Raw genomic sequence first — 6000 nt, forward strand, 5'->3', positions numbered from 1 at the left:
CTGTCTCTCTCTGTTTCAACCCACTCCCACCCCTGGCATCAGATCTTTCTGCCTGCCTCTCAGCTTGCTTCAAAAAATGTAAAAATCACACTAGTAATCACAAAACACATAACCTTGGAACAGAAGGAAGTACTATGGACCAGAAAAATCCAAGAATTGTTCAGAAAAAGTGCTATCCTGGAAAATAACCTGAATACCATTGAAATGGCTAGAGCAACCTTAAGGCTTGTAAATACATAGAACAAATATTTAAAAACATAAAAGAACTGACTCAATACTATTTCTTTTCACTTTTAAAATATAAGGAACAAAATAAAGGCAAGCATTGCAAGTTTAAAATAAAGTAAAGCGACGTCTCCTTTTGACAGCCGTCACCTGTGTGTCGGCTGCTTATTGTCTAATCCCGGTTGCTTCTGAAGATGTGGGGTGGTGGTGTGTGTGTGGGCCGTGTGTGTATCTGTCCAGTGGGGATATAGAAGGTGGCAGTGCCCTTGGGGTCCAGGACAAGCAAACTTCAGTCTAGCTGTGTATATTATGGCTCCCAGCAGCAGATCACCCCAATAATACCACTGATGTTTAAATCTTTCATTAATCATTACAGTAGTTGAGAATCCAAAAGATGGGGCTGGAGAGATAGCTCAGTGGTTAAGAGCACAGGCTGCTCTTCAGGGGACCAAACACCTTCACACAGACATGCATTAAGACCAAATACCAATGTCGGTAAAATAGAAATAAATCATTTAGAACAAAATCCCAAAGATACCTTTGAAAGGAATGAAAAATATTGGGCTGACAGCAGTAAAGTGCTCACTGCCCAGCACAATGGCCTGAGCCTAACCCCTTGGTCCACTTGTGGGAGGAGGATCAGTCTGCAAATTGTCCTCTGACCTAATGTGAAAAAAAAAAAAAAAATCCAGAGTTAAAGGGTGCTTTGTAGTAGGAGTAGAGTTTGCCAGCACATCACCCTGCATGGAGACCTCGTCACTGCACTCAAGCTTCATCCAGGCCTTTGAGTGGCCATCTACCTCTGGTGTCCTGCTGGGTCTGTGTCTGCTGAAGTTTCTGGCCTGGTTCTTTCCTTCCCCTCTGGGAAGTTTCTGGGCCTTCACCCTACAAAATGTATTTATGAACAATTCCAGGCTGATACCAAATAAATACCTTGTATTTCATATCCATGTAATCTAAGATATGCTGGCTTCTGTCTCAGGAAGTGACCACAGGAGGAGACCCACCCACTGCAGCGCCAGAGCAGTTCCTACATCTAAAGTGCTTTCCTGCACTGAGCCTGAGCACACTGCACATCCTAATGTATGCAGTCAGGGAGCCTGTTCCTCTGTGCTAAAGAGCCAGGTGCTGGAAGTCCCAGGCACCCAGCAGCATCAGCCATAAAAGTGGACTTGGGGAGTGGTTTGGAGAGACCCAGCTGCCTTGGAAGCCTCAGTTAGAAAAGTCACGGATTGAATGGTGTAAGGTGGTAATGTCTCCAGCACTGTTATGCAGAGCATTCTCATCCAGGCAGCTCCTGTGAGATGCAGGCTTTCTGAAGGATCCCATGATGTTTGTGGGGGAGGGGAGTAGATTCAGGAAGCAGGTAGGGTAGTGACTACATCTTGGAAATCAATGGCTGCTAAACGCAGACTAGCCCATTCACTATTTTAAATATGAACTGGTGTAAAATTGGAGAATTTTCTTTTTTTTTAATTCAATTTTTTTATTACCTAGCTTACTTTTTTCTTATTTTACATTCCCTCTCCCTCTCATGCCCCCCACCATCCCCCTCATGCCATCCCCTATCCACTCCCCAGCCTATCCACTCCCCAGGGAGGGTGAGGCCTTCCAGGAGGGAGCATCAAAATCTGTCAAGAGATCTGGGGTAGGGCCTAGGCTAAGGGAGTATCCCTCCACAGGGAATGGGCTCCTGAAGTCCATTTGTGCACCAGGGATACATCCTGGTTAAATGGAGAATTTTCAATTTAAGGGTTGATAAATAATCAGGTTAACATCTAGCTCAATAACAAATACGGTTTGGAATTGCATCTGGTAGCAGTGGTATATACTACAAGGATTGGAGTTTTTTGGGTTGATTCTTCCCCCGCCCGCCCTCCCAGATGTATTTATGCAGTCTTCTGTCTGCATTTGTGCCTCCAGGCCAGAAGAGGGCACCAGATCTCATTACAGATGGTTGTGAGCCACCATGTGGTTCCTAGGAATTGAGCTCAAGGCCCCTGGAAGAGCAACTAGTGCTCTTAACCTCAGAGCCATCTCTCTAGCCTCTGCTTTTGGGTTTCTGGATGCCATGTCACAATGTTTGACAAAATTAGAGCCATTTCCTAGGCAATGTGCCTGTTATCCTAGCACTCAGGGACACAAGATGATGACAGCCTGAGCTATATAACAAAAAGGGGGTCAGGCTCTCTAGGAAGACAGCTCAGTGGATAGAGCATTTGCACAAGTAGAGAAACCTGAGTTCAAATCTGTAGCACCTCCATAAGTGGGATGGCATGCCTGCCTGTGGCTCCAGGTTCAATGGGAAGACCGTTTAAAGGGAATTCACTGGGGGAGTGATAGGTGATCCTCTCCAGGCCTTGCATGTGTGTCCACATGCAGTCACAAGGTGGTATGACTAACCAGTTCATCGGAGACTGAGACAGGAGACTTGCTTTGAGCTCAAGGTCATTCTGGAGTTAATGAGTTCTAATCTCAAAAACAAATTGTGAACAGAGAACTAATGCTTTTTGTTAGCAGAGCACACAGGCTTGGATTGCTACCCTCTCTGTCCTCTTTCTGGAAAGCAGGGTTTGGTGGGATCCGATTTAAAATGAACAATGTTTGGATATGGTTAGCTCATGCCTGTAGTTCCAGGGCGGCCAACACAGGAGAACTGCTGCAAGTTCTAAATCAGCCTGGGCTAAAGAGTGAGGTTCTGTCTAGGGCAAAACCAGGCCTCAGATGTTCTACTGGTAACAGTGATTGCCCTGCAAGCTTGGGAACCTGAGTTCAAATCCCCAGAACCCACATAAAAAGGTGAGCGTGATTTTGTGTGCCTATAACCCCAACCCTGGGAAAGTAGAGACATGCACAGTAAACATTTCAATTTAGTAAGAAGTCCTGTGTGAAGGCAGTAAGTCAGATCTCCTAAGACTTCCTACTCAGATCTCTGTACATACTGCATGGTGCACTTACCACACTCGTGTGCATGTAATAAGAGCACAAATTCGCTTTTATATAGTTTACTTTTCATTAGTTCAAATCATATGAATTCTGTGTCCAATGGCCTATGCCGGGAGGTTGCTTCGGGGATTTAGCACAGACCATCCTACTGTTTCCATGGGCCAGAGCGAGTACAACATGGTTTTACACAGTTTTTCTTCAGGATCTTGTATAGTATCCTCACTGGTTCATAGTGTCTCTGGTGCACTGAAAATAGTTGCCAATTATTCTGTCATTTGAAAGGTGTCCTTTTTAAGGGGAGAAAAAAAATAATAAAAGTCAGTGTTTCTCTGTCTTGCCAGTCAGCTCTGTCCTGCCAGCTGGCTCCCAAATAACCACACAGACTTATTAGTGATTATAAATTCTCCATTAATAGCTTAGGCTTGTTAATACCTAGCTCTTACATCTTAAATTAACCCATTTTTATGTACACTCTGTCATGTAGTGGGACTTGTTTTTTTTTTTTTTCAGCCCAGCATATTCATCTGCTTCCTCTATATCTGGCTGGCAACTCCTGAAACTCTGCCCTTCTTCCCAGTATCCCCAGTTTGGCTCTCCCAGCTAACCTCTTCCTGCCTACTCTTGCCCAGTCAGCCTTTTATTAAGCCAATCAGAAGGCACCTTGGCAAAGACATCTTCACAATACAAAAAGATTATTCCCTAACATATAAGTTTCAAAGCAAACCGTTTTACATGCTTGGGTACATCACAGTTGGGTTGTGAAGTAGTTTTGTAAGCAGATATTTACAGGCTGAGGATACAGGTAATAGCAATGTAATACTTAGCCCAGGTGAGGTCCTGTGTGCATCTACTAAGGGCTGCAGTCTCTGCTCTTGGGGAGTTGCTGTCCTGCATAAAAACAAAGCTTGAACCAGCATAGTAGTACATGCTTTGAATCCCAACACTCAGGAAGGCAAGCCTGGGCACTAGGGCTGTTATAAACAGATACCCTGTCTTGAAAAACAAAACCAGAAAGCTTGGGGTTCACACTATACTTTGAATTGTAACTTACATTGTCTAAACTTTAGCATAGGCTCATGTGTCCCCTTCCTGTCCAACACACTTTTGTTTTTAGCACCTACACTATGTAAGATGCCACAGGCATATCTTGTACATTCCCTGCCCGGGAATCGGGGCCTGACACCTGGTGAGGGTGATTTCAGAGACCAAGGTCTCAGTGATCTTATTGCTCTTGGGCTGTCTCAGCGTCCTGATTTGCTATCTTTACTATCCCTCTTTACTGAGGGAAAGGTCTTTCCACAGAAAACACAGGCCTCAACAACCAACTTGGGACCCTGGCAGTACTGTGATGGAGATCAGAGAGTGCTGTCTGGGCTGTGTGAGACCCTGGATATGAGGGGTGTGTGTGTGTGTGTGTGTGTGTGTGTGTGTGTATAAGAGATAGATTTCTAACACTTTTTTAAAAAACCTACATGGCAAGAAAATGACAGGAATAATATTTCTTCCCAGTATGATGGTTTAACTTTCCCTCATCTGGTAATATTCTGAGTCTTCTGAAGTCTTTGTTTGCTGCAGTGTCAAAATGTTACCCAGGGCTGGAGAGTCAGGTCAATGCACAGTGTTCCACAAGTCTGAGGACTAGACTTAACATCCCCCAGCACCCACAAAGCAGGTGTGGAAGCTTATCTGTAATCCTGTCTTCCGGGAGATGGGATTTCCAGGGCAAGATGATGAGCTGTGGGTTCGTGAACGGTCCCTGCCTCAGTACATACAGTGAGAGCCATCAGGAAGACTTCAATCTCTGACCGCCTCATACTATACATGAATTCTCAGACTTTCCTTGGGCTGCCACCTCTCAAAAAGATGACACATAAACTTAATTATAAATGCTTGCCTGTTAACTTAGGTACATTTTAACTAGCTCCTATTCATCTATATGTTGCCCCAAAGCTCATTTTCCTCATGTACATACTTCCCATCTTGTCCCGCGCTACCGTCTAGCCAGCAAGAACGATGCGGCACACTCAGGATCCTTCTGCAGTAAAGCTTTAATGCATCTTGAGAGGGAGAGCATAAGCTTACAGAGCGGAGACGCCAAACATCCAAAACCCAACCCTTATATAGGTTTACAACCTTCGCCTCGGACGTGTCACCTCCTGATTGGCTGCAGCCCATCGGCCCATATGACGCCACGGGAGAGGCAGAGGCCAAGGGAGGGAAAATCACCCTGCACCTGCGCACTGATTTGTTTACTCTCAACGCCAGCCGTATGCAGGCGCCATCTTGTAATGGAGAATGCAGGGACGGCTCCCTACACCATCTTGCTTGCTCTGCATCTCATGGCATCACCTCTGACTCTGCCCTTCTCCCCAGCATTCTCTTTGCCCCAAAATTCCTACCTAGCCATTGGCCAGTCAGCTCTTTATTAACCAATGAGAGTAATACACATTTACAGTGTACAAAGATTGTTCCACAGCATTTCCCTTTTGTCTAATTAAAAAGGAGGGTTTTAACTTTAACATAGTAAAACTATAACAAACAGTTATCAAGTAAGAATTACAGTTGCAATATCCAGTCCATTTGTATTTGGCAAAATTAGAGAAAATGCTCTATTATTTTTGTGAATTGAAAGTTTGATACCTAGCTTACCTATGATAACTAAGGACAACTTTAAATATAATTATTTAGTCTTTAACTCCATCAAAGACCCCCCCAAAGGGTGTAATGTTACTTAATGATAGGGACATCTGGCTTCCTGGACAGTTACCAAAAGTTCTTCTGTAGGGTTAGGGCATCCATCTTGGCCTACAGGCCTAGTATATCTGGCAT

Source organism: Phodopus roborovskii, unplaced genomic scaffold (assembly GCF_943737965.1).
Source record: "Phodopus roborovskii unplaced genomic scaffold, PHOROB, whole genome shotgun sequence".
Classification (NCBI taxonomy): Eukaryota; Metazoa; Chordata; class Mammalia; order Rodentia; family Cricetidae; genus Phodopus; species Phodopus roborovskii.